At 42.4% G+C, this 14,114-nt stretch overlaps 2 long non-coding RNA genes across 4 annotated transcripts in view; one reads left to right on the forward strand and one right to left on the reverse strand.

Moving 5' to 3' along the window:
- The window catches only part of LOC112494788, a 20,768-nt gene extending 17,528 nt beyond the window's left edge, over positions 1-3,240 (reverse strand). Inside the window, exon 1 of the long non-coding RNA XR_003060618.1 lies at positions 3,159-3,240. This is a non-coding gene — a long non-coding RNA (uncharacterized LOC112494788). The remainder of the gene's footprint in view (positions 1-3,158) is intronic.
- LOC107270696 overlaps positions 1,130-14,114 on the forward strand; it is a 14,784-nt gene continuing 1,799 nt past the window's right edge. The window contains exons 1-3 of one of the 3 annotated variants that reach the window (XR_001538406.2): positions 1,130-1,672; positions 1,740-1,910; positions 13,864-14,010. This is a non-coding gene — a long non-coding RNA (uncharacterized LOC107270696). Of the gene's footprint in view, positions 1,911-13,863; positions 14,011-14,114 lie in introns of all 3 variants that reach the window. The other 2 variants (XR_003060615.1, XR_001538405.2) reach the window with 2 other exon arrangements.

A 14,114-nucleotide genomic window follows, 5' to 3' on the forward strand; every position in this document is an offset into this window, starting at 1 on the left:
CCACAGCTATGGACACTTGCCTCCATCACGTAACATGGACAGAAAGGAAGGTAAAATAAGAAAAAAAAAATTCTGGAAAATGGAAAAGTCACGAAGGTTACGTAATAGGTGGTAGTCTCTTTTTTTAACGTGTTTATCAATCTTCGTTCTACTAATTCTTTTCGGATCAAGGGTTGCTGCTGGTTTAAGAACTTCTAATGGAAGGGGTTGGCTTTGCCACCCACGCAGTGGCGCGAGGCCTTCGATTTGAATAGTAATTCGAACTTTATCGTAGAATATGTTGAAGGGTGTCGTTGAATGTTGACATAATGCTTGGCTGCTTGCGCATACAAATCCTTCAGTTCTGTAAAATTTATGAAATTCAAAATTACACGTTTCACGTTTAGTACGTGAGCGGCTTTGGTTAACGTTGGAAGAGCTTCCCGGAACGATTTAAAAATTTTCTCATAAATTCTGGAATTTCCTCGTTGTCCCATAGCAGAGAAGGGATCGAGACTTTAATGAGGGATATCATTTCTTTGGAATTATGGTAATTGTCTTTCTCAAAACATAACCTCTCGACAGTATCGAATGTCAAATTTTCGTACTTATACTTTTAATTATCGTTTCTCTCAGTGTATATGGAATCTGAATTGTACAGCGTGTACACGTTTAAGGAGAATTACATCGACAGGATTTATACTACTTGTTATAAGACGTACGATCGTTTCCATAGAGCTGAGTGATTAATCGCATTGTCATTGGCATTTAACCATTTATAAAGTACTCGAGTTTCATCGAGATGAAGATATTGTTACACGTAGGTAATCTGAAATCTTTAGCAGTTTCCCATAGTTGCGTTTAACATTTTTCCATCGTGTATAACAAGCTATAATACCTACCTATACCATAAGAGCTCATCGTTTATCCTTAGAGAATTCGTATCGAAGAGGAGCGTCTTCCTGCTGGAGCGTGAAGTAAGTTATTAAAAATGTACCGCCATCTACCAGTGGCATCCTACGGAACTGCCGGTACGGAATTAACAAGTACTCCATAGTGCGCCCATATATCACTCGAGGTGTCAACCGATTCGAAGAATCGTTTCCCGATCTTCGAAGCCGTTCACGAAGTGAACTGCCGACACACAGTTGTATTCACGCCAACTCGTCGATTCCCCGTTTGAATTTAACGCGCCACTCCGCCATTGGCCAAATGGCGAGATGTGAAAATGAGTCAAACGAGAAACAGTTGAAACGTTCGGGAGACGCGACTAATAAAAGTTTTCCAAGAATCTCGACAAAGTGCGAATAATTATATACGGTAATAAAATTCAGCAAGTACCTACTGCGTGGTACGGGAACTGTAAAATTTCAAGCTAGAAGCCTGAAAGACGCGGTGCAGTGTACCAGCTCAGGGCCAATTTCAAACGGACCTAGTGTTGCTACGAGGCAGTCTACCGAGACGAAATGTTCCACGGGAACGAAGTTGTTTAAACGCGAAATGAACGTAGGACTTCTACAAACACTTTAAAAGTAGGTGCTTTAACAATTCCTTGGTGGGAAAAGCGGACAGGAACGGGTCGATGCTCGAACGTACTGAAAGAGAGCAGAAACGAGTCGCGATGCTTTCTGTCAATAAGTAGTTATTTTCGCGTTGAATAAAAAAACTAACCTCAAAGTTGTGATTAAACAAAGTAATGTCAAAATGAAAAATAATTTATTCAGTGTCAAAATACTTTAACCATTTTACCGTTATTTTAGTTGTGCACTTGACTACCGAGTGAGCGAAGGATTCGGGAGCGATCAGAGCATCGGTTAAAAGAAAGTATGAAGTGAAGGTGATAAGTGTCATGATGATAAATGGTGGAGGTCCAGCAGGAGAAAGAGAATAGGAGAACGAGAGAAACAGAGAGAGAAACCGATAAAATGAAGGTAGGTACGATGCAAAACGTAAAATGTTGCTTGTGACAGTGTTGCTGTTCAGTGTATGAAACTGCTGGGGAGAATCGAATCGCAGAGTTCGGCGCCGCGTGTTCATGCGAACGCAGCGTAAAACAAAGCAAAGTCCACGGAGAGAAGTGAGAGAGAGAGAGAGAGTGAAAAAGAGAGGGAACGATCAGAGCACAGACACAGAAAGGCTCGACGGTAATACGAGCAAAAGAGGTTAAGGTAGAGGAACACGCGACGCGAAGCGATGCCAGGAGGAGGTGCTCGTCGACACGCGATGTAGCATGTTCCCAGGACGCTTGGACGCGATTGGTCCGTACCCGGTGGGGCGTCCATGGGAGCACGCCTTCCATTGGCCCCGCTAACAAGACAGCTTCACCGAAACGAAATAATAAACCGCCGGGACGCTTCTTTATTTTTAGCTGTTGATGATAAAATATATAAAAGGCTATTCATTATAAACGCCTGGAAAGTATTGTCTAGCGCCTGGTCACGTCCCTCCTGAAGGATACCTGCTCCGTTCTCTCTATCTCTCTCACTCTCCCTACGTTTCTCTCGCTCGAAACGGAAAATCGAAAACAAGATTTCATATCGAAATCGAAAGTCAAAACGGAAAACACGAAGCAACATACTGGTTATAATTAAAGTTACTATTATCATTATACTAATATTACCATTTTTCCACAGCTGTGTTCTTTCGATGTGTCTTTACCCTATAGGAAAATCTATTTTACCGACGGCTCCAATTCCTATTTCTGTATCCGCTCAGCCGGCTATCCCTAATATCACTGATTCGTACAGTCAACAAGACTCGTAATTTTTATCATTGTTTATCCGTATAAAGTACTTTGAAAATTTTTTACATAGTTATCAACGTATTCCTCCTATTGATTTCCACCCTCACTACGAACCTCGTATATCCCTAATCGTTGTGCGAATCTCTTCACGAAATTATGAGGTGCTTTGGAATATTTAACTACTCGATCCCGCAGGTATCGTGTGAAAATATAAAGTTGTTTGAATCGAGAGATGTTTTTTCACTAGGTAAATATACATACGTATCTATATACACGCTTGGTTTACGTTTATATACGTATCTATATATACGTTTACGTCAGGCAGAACTGCTGCTTACTTCATTGAGATGTAGAACCGTCATGGAAATTTCAGTGCCCTTTAGCGGCTTTCCAAGGTAGTCAGTCCTTTTCAGGGATGGTGTGAATTCCCCCTTACCTTATCCCGAACGGCCAACCACCCGTCTTCAGCTGTGGATTAATGCGATGAGGTCCGCCTGTCAGCTGCCGTCGGATCTTGTACGCCGTTGGATATCAGTGAGAATAGTCAATTCCCTCGTATTGTTTAATTCTTTAATTTTTACTCCAAAAAATACCCATCCCTATTACCACGTTGAATAAAGTACACGTGGACGTTGCTAGAAGTTTTACAAATTTTTCTTTTATTCCCCCTATTACCCCTTTTGGGACGCTTTCGACGTTGCCGGATCGCTCGGCCATAATTCACAATACCTGCACTGGATAATCGAGTGGCCAGGACACTGCAGAAACTTTATGCGCCTATCTTTTGGGTGGTTGGCGGACAGCACGCGTGTACAAAGTACGTACAAAATGCCTTGAGGCCGATTCAAGATATATACACGCACACGTTATAGTCAGTAGTATAAAACAAGACGATATTTTAACCGATCGTGACAAACGGCATTACTTTCTCGAGCTCGCGCCGCGTTCTAAAGTTCCTTAAGTTGGTCCGATGTAAACAAGAGCTAATCAGCTTGACACCAGTCATTAAGATTAGGAAAGACTGGCCCCGTGATTTGGTATGCTGTAGGGATCCGCGTTCTTCGAAAGGCCTTTTCTTCTCAGAAGTAAAAGTTTACGGCATCCCCCTTTTGTTTTATCTTCAGGGAAAGTTGGACCAGCTCTCGTTACGAAAAGAATGCCGACACGCTATGCCTTTCGGCCTCGCAAAGCATATCGGACCGACATGACACTATATAAATTCATAAATAATGCATACTTATCCATGCCTATGTATTTCTCTCACAAAGTTCTTCATTAGAATCGGAAGTCCCTAGAGTCTCCATTTTAAGGGCAGTTCAATGCAGGATACCCTGCTCGATGATGATCGACGTCGATCACGTTTTATAAATTTTGTTTCAATCAACTCCACTACGTCGTATTACAAGACGCGTAGCCTCAAAATTGTCATTTACGCTTTTCCCTTATGGAACGTACTTGGCACGTGATACTTTAGACACAGGGTACATCGAGATAATGTATATTCACGATCCCGGGACGCGCTAACGAGGACGGTTAAAGTCAACATAAGGATGACCAGCGAAGCACAAGTGCGAGCATTATGGTTAGCTGGTTTGTTATGATTATGACTTCGGTATTTCGCATGACCCTCGATATGTATTTTTCTAGCTTTTTTTTTTCAAAATTGCAACAAAAATTTATTTACGTAAAACCAACGCTTTTTCGATTGTAACTAATTTTCTTTCTATTACGCAATAGCGTCGTTACGTATATACGTACTGGTATATATATATATATATATATATATATATATACATGGACTGTATTTTGCACCGGTGAACCGATTCAATCGAGGGTATCCAGAACGCGTGCAGGTATACGATCGGCATCGGTACAACATTTCACTGGCGCACGTGTTACGCTAAATCGATATAATTTTTGCCGACACAGATATCGATCCGCGTGGGATCGATAATGCAATCGTATAAACACATCTGGCCTGAAACTGGTAGCTGTGGATTAATTTACTGCACGACTCAAAATACCTGTATGGCATTAGTGACGTGTATCGCTATTTTACTCTATGAACATGTCACATCGTTATTTCTGTATAAATTTTTTTTTTACGATTTCACATATGACGCTTACATGCTTTTTGTAGTACAGTGTATAGTAATGGATGCAGTACATATATAATTCCATGGTTAATGCTAAATGACTCGCGTATTTGCATTTTCAATACAAAAACTGAACCTCGTCCCGAGGAGCGAACGATGCCGGATGCCATTTTGAAAATTGTGGGTATACTTAAAAATGAAAGATAGTCCTTGTTAATAGGCAATATAATAATTAACCGTTTGACCCACACCTTGAGACTTGGCAGGTCATCTCTCACCTGGTCCACCCAAGTTTGGACCTTACTTAGGTAACTGTTTGATGCATTTAAAACAGACCCACCTGGTGCGCTGCTTCATCTTTTTTTTTTTTTTTGGTCCAAAGTCCATCAGCCGTATAGAAACAATTATTTTTTTCACCATCCAATCGTCCGTTCTCCCTTCGCCCATTCTATATTTACGTCGTCCACGTGTTTTCTGACAGCTCGCAAATTTTCGAATGCAAATATACAAATGACCTGAAATTTCACGCGAGTGGATTTCGACTTTTTTTTTTTTCTAAAATTATGATAAATTTTTTTTCAAGCTGCGTCAGCGACGCGTAGCCGAACGTGTATTATATGCTAATATGGCGGATAGGACAGTGCCGTTCGTTAAGCGGGTCCTCCCCCTTTCACGAGGGGCCCAACCAGACGGTACTAACACACTGTATATATATATATGTCCTACCATGTTTTATTTTATTTTCCCTATATATTCCCAATGGTCTATATACTTTATTATCCAACTGAAAACAGTAGCTCGTTATTCCTATAGGGAAGCAAGTCGCGATACAGAAACCCGGTTCAACTCTCGAAATTCTCGTAATAGCTCGAGACGCGGCTTTCCACCTTTCTGCCAATTTTTTCTTATTCTTTTAATCGTCACACACTGGGTTATAGCGTTTACATAAATTATCAATCGCTACCAACCGACGGGATTGGAAATACAGGCTGCCGAGAGCTGAGACCAAAAAAAACATATAGTCTGTAAAAATAAGTTTGCTCAGGCACGTTTCTATGCTCGGGTCAATTTAAGATACAGCAGATGGGTCGTTGGCCTTAATATTTGTTATGGCAGTCTACAGTGGCGACAGGTCGAGGTTAGAACGGTGACCTTGAAAAGTAAGGAAGCCGTGAATAAATTTTTGCGGTAGCCCCATTCATTAAAAAAAAAAAAAATATATATACGTCCCACGCCTTTGCACCGGCCTTACATTAAGGCGGGTTGACAAGAGTAGTCAAATCTGAGTCGAGATTACGTCCCAGCATCTGGGTCCAGTATCAATAAAAATCAGAGCAAAGTTCGTGCCCAGTACGGACGCGCATAGGCGTAGCTAGTTCAATTGAAGATATTTAAAAAATATATATATTAATTTCATTTAATATCCCCCGGTATCCTCTGTACACGTATCTATATGTATATCCTTTATCGAATGATTCAAATCCCACGCCTTTGCATCACCGCGAGGTAGCTGCAGACCAGATTCAATCACGAAACGTAGCATCTTCGACATTAGCATAAACCTAATATGCCACGGACACAATACGTTATTAAGAGTAAGAAATAGGGTACCACGTTAGATCCCACGGTGTGATACGTCACACAACGCGGATGCTCTACTTAACATAATATAATTGACCACACGCAATTCAATAGATTTTGCATAATAAATAAATCGTATTGTACGCCCAGGATATAGGCGACCGGATTTCGTTTGCCGACTCATCCAAGGATTATCCTCTCTAAAGATAAAAAGCCTTACGGACCGCAAACATACGTACTGTTTTGTCGTGACGTTAAAGAGAAAAACAAATTTTTTTTATCGATTCGCGTACAAATTTTTTATTTATTACAATCGAACCTGCTGTATATATATATATATATATATATATATACGTATATAGTTGTATACACGTAGGTGATTTTATAGGAATAAAAAAAAAATACCTAGAAATCTTTCCATGGAATTGTTCCTTGAAAGCTCACGGGTTCCCATAAGCCAGGCTAACCTGGGATACTGGGAGTCCATCTAGCGTACATAGGAAAAAGCACCAAGTGATCCCGTAAGAGGGAGCGGGAACAGTGTCGAGAATGATAATGAGAGATTGCTGGGACGAGATATACCGGCTTCTTCCTTTAACTGCTATGCATGCGTTTATACGGTGATTTCAATGTTTATCGTTATTAAGGACCACCCCCGTTTATATTTTTGACTGAGGTAGCTGTCTTTATGAATTCGAACGATTTACGCTGGGATTTTTTTTTTTTTATTTATTCATCGTCCATCCATACTCTGGACGATTTTTAATATTTATACTCGCGGGTGCGACGCTGTTAGATTCTAACGGGAAGTCGGTTTCTAAGACTGACTAGTGTGGAATTTAAAAATATACGGCGCGAAAAAATCGCACGGGACTTTGTTTGGCCTGGAGCGCGGTGGGTTCGCGCGGACTATTATTATTATCGTTGTCGCTATGGCTGTCCAAATAAATGTCCATTGTCACTAACAATGCAGATGGCGATGGAAAATTATAGGTGAACAGCAATGATTTATTATTTTTGGTATATATATATATATATATATATATATATATATATATATAATTTCCTCTTTGGCAAAGTAGCCGATGCATGTAACGCGAGGGTACGACGGGTTCTTGAGTATCGATCGATCAATCGAATTATTAATAAAGATTGATAAAATGTTGGATAAAAAATAATGGGACGAAACGAGAGAAAAAATATGTCGTGCAAGTATAGTTATTTTTTTTCTTTTTTTTTTCCTTATTTGTTCGCTTTCTGATTTACGTAGTCGTTCCGTGGCTTTAGGTCGGGAGGGTCAAAGGTCAGGTCGGTTGGATGGTAAACAGAGTGCCTTCTGCGTCATACACTTTTCCTTGGTTACCGTTTTGCCGTCTGTGTATACATATATACGGTGACGACTGAATGCCTTGTATCTCCGAATAGAGAAAGAAAGCGAGAGAGAGAGAGAGAGAGAGAGAGAGAGAGAGAGAGAGAGAGAAAATAGGGGAAAAAAATAAGATGAAAAAAAAAAGTAAAAATGCGGAGGTAGGTAGAACCGTGGACCGGTATAGCTGTGTCCTTAATTGACAGGACCCGTGGGTCCCGTGTCCTTTGGGTCCGTGGCAGGACCTCGTTAGCGGGAGTCTAAAGGATAGCAGTCAGAATGCCATCTGCAGGTATACAGGATCTACGGGAGGAGAAGTCGACGTCTTTAAATTAGTCCGGTCACATTATCTTCAATATAACGCTGCTGGACCGCCGCAGCATCTTTAGCAAGTTATATAGGGTGCAATCGCCGTCGTGATCATTTGCATAATTTTAATGCTGTTTACAGCGTTCATTTTTGTTTTTTTCTTTTCGAATCATGATTTGCGGGCTATTGGGCTATGTTAAAGTAAAAATTATTATCCTCGATCGTACCGCCGGGTGGCTACTGGTCCTTTCCGGTGGCTGTGGGGGTACGAACGAAACGTAAAATCAGGTAAAAACAAGGGGGCGTAAATCGTGCGAACGACTCGAGAAACGGACGTCGGCTTCCTTATCAAATCGGAACACGTGGAGCACCGCAAAGTGGATATGGCAATGTTACTATATACCTGCCTACGTGCGGGAATGCGTTGAGCACTTAGGAAGCAGCATTGCATAGCACTTGTTTTTGCGAACATCGCTCAACGCCGTAATTACCGTCCGATTACTGAATTAAGCGATGCTACGTGCCTCGAACCAAGGATTTCTGCTTCGGGATATTTTAACTGTTTTATTAAAAGACCAATTTGGTACCGATTCGTCAGGAGGTTCCGACGATCATTGTCTTCGGGGAGACCGAAGGAAATTTAGGTTAAAACTTTTTTTTTTCGATCAGTCGCCTAATTGTGCGGTAACAATATGAGAAGGAGAAAAAGGGGGTCGTTCTTGTAACGATAGTTATTTCAGTTTCATTGACGAACGCACGGGGTCGAATTATGCGGTTTTGAGAACGCACGAGATTCTTGTTACTGGGATTGTGCTTTTTTTTTGTTTTTGTATTTTTTTTTCCTTCATACCCCCGCAACTTCGAAATTCATCGTTTTTCGACGATCGCACCGGAACGAGGAGCCATTGTTTGGCGACGGTAGCTCGCGTATATCTTTGTCCGGGTGTCTATATAATTCAGGATACAACGTCCAATATATTACAATTTGTCTAGAGGAGATTGCTGTTTTTCGGACCCCCCGCGGCTCGGGACCTAAGGCCCCCATGGGATAGGCCGGACCGTGAGTATTATATTTCTATGTAGTTTAACGTGTGTAATATTTATACGCGCGTCGATGCTGTAGGTTAGATGGTTTTTACGGGCCATGGACCTATGGGAGATGATAGATTGATGATCTCGCTAAATATGGTCTATTATACGGTTAACTGTTCGTTTTACTTTTTTTTTATATGCTTAAAGACCCATTCGGCTCAAACGCATCAGGCAGATTTGACAGCTGTCATGACGTCACCTATAAGACTGTACAGTAGATCAATTTCTACTAAAATATCGTCTAATGGTAATTAACCAAAACAAACGTTTGACAGCTGTCAGATTTGACAGATCCGTCGTATAGCTATATGACCCACGTGCGCCGCAGTGCATAGGGTTATCCTTAGTAACTGTTTACATGACACCATGAAATAATATAACTTTTCTATTCCCTTTTTTTTTTCACCTGTCAACCCGATACGATTATACGAGGTGACTTTGTAATCTGGTAACGAGTTTTGTAATTTATTGTGGAAATATATATTATTCGGGAAAACGCAACGTGTAATTCCAGCTAATAGCTACGATCGATTAACGATTATCAATAGGGTGGAAATACAGTTATTAGTTGTTACGTATAGACGAGCGTAAACGTACAGTCGTGCGTACGATTGCGATTACTTTGAAAGTTAACACCGTGTAGATTGAGTGTTTTATGGGTTTTCTTTTCTTTTATCCCTCTTCACGTTCCATTGCGGCTCAACTTTGATTGTTTTCGGAACGCGGAAAATTCACGGAAGGAGATGCGATGGCAGGTGATATTGAAAATTCAAGTCACGCCCTCTACTCTCGTTGCTGTAATATATAAATGTGGCCAACCCCGAGGCACATTTGGAGGTTGGTTAGGTAGTTAAAAAAAAAAAAAAAGGAAATCTTAAAACTTTCAAAGGGGACGATTCTTGGAACACAGGGAGACACTAACAAGAAGCTACGAGTCTCCCATAATGCCCGACAGGGGTTGAATTATATATATACGCTTTTCCTTTTTCTTCGGCCTCGTCTTGACTTTTTTTTTGGTTGATACCGATTTTTGAATTTTTTTTAATAGCTTGGAGTACGAACGGTAGCCAGGAGGGTTGCGTATAAAAATTAATATTTACCCTAATTAACTCGGTTGTCATGACCAATTAAGAAACGGTAGGAACACAGCTACCTGCTTGAGGAGACGTAGACGTGCAGACACCCCCTTCGAATAAAGTAGAAAATTTTATTTTCCCAAGAAAATTTAAGGACTACTTCGAATGGTCCATTCGTACCTGCGGTTGGGTTTCGCGTCGTGTTTTTACCTAAAACGTCAAAAAGATTTAGCTCGGACGTCTTCGAACAAACTGAGGGATTTTGGACGTTGATGCTCGAACCTACCTTTCTTTTTTTTCTTTTTTTTTTTTTCTTGAGTATAATTTTCGAATAATTTCGCACAGCCGGTACTGGGTTATTGTGTCTAACGATTTCTTACACGGTCGTACGTTATGGGCTTCCTCAGTGATCCTAATGAAACTTTAAAAATATTCGTAGCCAATATATCGTAGATTCCGGATGTACGTGATTCGCGTTAAGTCCAATTCACATGTATATATGCGTTTATACCTGTCGGCAGGTTAAATAAATTGGCTCTCACGACCCGAGCGCCCTTCGAAGGTTAACAATAAAGTAATAGGAAAATGTGAAAGAAAAATCAATTCCAGCACCCTCGATCGCTTTTAAATATTCAAAGGGGATACTTCGAGACGCGTTTCAAATTTACGTCCAATTACGAAAAATCCTGGGAGAAGCGCTCGTAAAGATGGTCTACCTGAGGAAAGAGTCTCCCGTTAGGAATGCCTAAAACAATGCAAGGTGACATGTCCTCCACCTGTAAGCTCGTAGACCGAGAGCACGGGGATGTTTCTCACGACCCCTGCGTCTTTAACAACCCCCAGAACGCTCGGTGATTTGTGCGCGACCCGATCGGGAAATATGGCTCCCGAAAAGTCGGTCCCAGAGGAAAGAGAGAAACGGAATACAAGAAGGATGAAATAAGAAAAAACATCGTTAAGGGATGTTCTTTATTGTCGCGACAAGAATGCCACTCGGTTTCTCAACTTTTTAAACATGGTCAAGGAATTTTGCGTTTTTCTCTCAGCCTCTCATCCATTTTTTCCCTTCCTTACCCATTAGAAAATTCAGCCTCGATACGTTCTATCCCTATGAAAACAGCCTCCTGGAAGCCCCAGCGGAATACGGTTCACCCTGTCCTCGCCGTACAGAGCCAGCGGGACCGAAACGAATGATAATGTAGGTATATCGTATTAAAATCTGGCGCTACCCTAGTCCAGCAGTCATGGAAGGTTCTAGAAGGCGTAAGGAGTCTCTGGGCGCCAAAATAGATGGACCTCGTTACAAATGGAATGGAGTTTATAATCAGTATCTCTGCGGTGGCATCTACCGTTCTTCGGCTCCCGAGAGTGGTGCCTGTATATATATACGGTTGTTGGTTTGGACTCTCTTGATTCTTGGTTCCCCGTACTCGTTTATATCCACCTAGTCGGCCCTGCTGCCCACTACCGCCACCTGCACGGGAGAAACAAGACCAACAATAAGATTATAATGGGCCGGTGGAATGCCTCGTATTTATCATTGTTCATCGTTTACGGTCTCGAGTCGCACTCCTCAAATTCAATTTCTCCGTTAGACCATCGGTACTCAAAATCAAATTTCGACCCGGTCCCAACAGTCCGAAGTCGTACCGAAAGTGGTACCCAGGTCGCGGTACCGACGATCCATGGAAAAAACAGCGGGGCCTTTACTGATAATCGCCGAGGCATACCAGCCTTCGGGTTAGGGGCGGGGAGCAAGCTCAGGCAAAACGGCGACGTCGCTTCACCACCACAGTCAAGTTCGCCGCAGCAGGAGAGAAGTCGCGATATATTTGCATGCCGTTTGCCAGAGTAACTCCAATGGGGGCGTGGGGATCTTCTCCATTGGCTCACCATCCGAGTAATGGTTGCTTGCATTAGCTACTCCGAGGATCTGCTAACCCGTAGGCCAAGACCTCGATACTCCTTTACCAAGGCATAGGACTTCGCACGGTAACCACCCCGGTAACAGGTAGGCCAAAGGTACCTAGCCTAAATCCCGATCAGTAAAAATCACCCGTGACGACGTTTCTGTAGAATTTTAATTTACGTGTAAGTTTGAAAAAAAAAAATTTTAATAAAATTTTCAAGCTACCGAACGACCTTGAAATTCGGTATAAAATCGTCATTAGCGAATTATCGTTGCCTGGCCCGGTGACTAGGTACTTTCTCACCGTTCGCATAGCGACTTGCCACTTTTCACTCTATCGGCTTACCGATATCTCCCTTATGTCGTCCGGGGTTAGGAATTGGGTTTACGCTCGCGCAACCCTGGTAATTAGTGAGTCTCGACCAAATGACGGTGGTCCCACGAAGGGTCCCATATGCCGCTCCGATGGAGAGATTAAAATCTCTCCCTGGTATATACCCCGTGTAACGCCGAGTAAGCCAACTTAAAATAATTCCGGTGTGTGCGCGACGTGATGTGTTGTGATCCAGATCGAGGGGATCCTTATCTTCTGGCAGGGACGTGTTGGTCATGGCTCAAGTCCCTGCAAAACCGTCTCACCTGGTTCCCCCCCGACTCATCCTGCTCCCCGCCTGCTTCTTGTCCTCTTTCTTACTTTATACGAGCTCCCCTCGCCTCCCTTCCTCGTCGTAAGATCCTCGGTTCTTGCCTTCCGTTCCTACAGGTCGTTACGTAAGACAACTTCATAGCGAACCCGGCCACTGAATCTTTTGGCACGTCGTCCGGCGATTTGAAAAAGGGCCTGGCGCGCACTTCAGGGACGTTGGCGTTGACGTTAAAAATATACCGGGTTGTAAGTACCGTGGAAAATTAAAATAGAAATTCAAAGGGATCAATAAATTTTTGAATTTAAGAAAAGCACCTCTTTTCATCTTCGTCGAGGAAGGGCCTATACCCGCTGCCAAAGGGAGTTAGAGATTCAGACCGATTAACATGGAAGCCGTATCGCGGGACGGTCGATAACGATCGGTCGGTAATACATAACCCTTAAGTATTTATTTAATCGGCTAATCACTTTGAGGCTCCATTACAATAATCCGCCCTTGATGTATATAATGGACGTCTATAAATACATGCTGGAGATGCGATATAAATACTGTTTATGGGGTTACCATAAATTCATGGATAATTTGCACGGACTGTATTTAACGCCTTGAGGATAACGCCTGGCACAGGCTTCTATGACCTCCAGGAGTCAGCCGCTTCTTGCGGTGGATGTAGAAATAACGTGGAGAACGTTCCGTGACTACGAGCACCAGGAAGCAGGTTGTGCAAGACGAGGAGCAACGTGGATGCTCGCGCAACGAGTTTCATTGAAAATTTTCTTTTGATTTCAGGGAAAAATCACGCGGCCGCCGGTTGGTAGGAATTTTCGTTCGGTGCCCCCGAAATGGCACCGCTTTGGTATTGCACGCGGTGCGCGACATTAGCGTGAGGCAGCCGTAGTTATCGGCACGGCCTGATCTCTTTCTTATAAATAATTCCTGACCACGCTGCAACTTCGCGTCAAATGGCCAAGCGCGAGGCGCTCCGCCACGAATTCAGTAGCCACGTAGTGCGCGCCATTCGGAATGATAGTCAAATAGTAAAGTCACAGGTGTTTCTGTTCGAAGGTACATCAAAGGCGCCGACGGACGCCGGCATAACTTCCTTTGGCAGAGGACGTAGTCGCAGGAGACTTCCGAGTTTGAATGTCCCTCGAGGAGCATAAGGAGAATCTCTACGCAGATCGACTGCAATAGATAAAAGATGGTTATCTCGTAAGTCAAACGAGTATCTAATTAAAGATAAGATAATGAAAATCTTGACGTACCTGGCCTTATTAAAGATTTTCTGATTTTTTTTTTTTTTTTTTTTTTTTTTT

This window comes from Cephus cinctus, unplaced genomic scaffold (genome assembly GCF_000341935.2).
Source record: "Cephus cinctus unplaced genomic scaffold, Ccin1 Ccin1_scaffold0806, whole genome shotgun sequence".
Taxonomy (NCBI): domain Eukaryota; kingdom Metazoa; phylum Arthropoda; class Insecta; order Hymenoptera; family Cephidae; genus Cephus; species Cephus cinctus.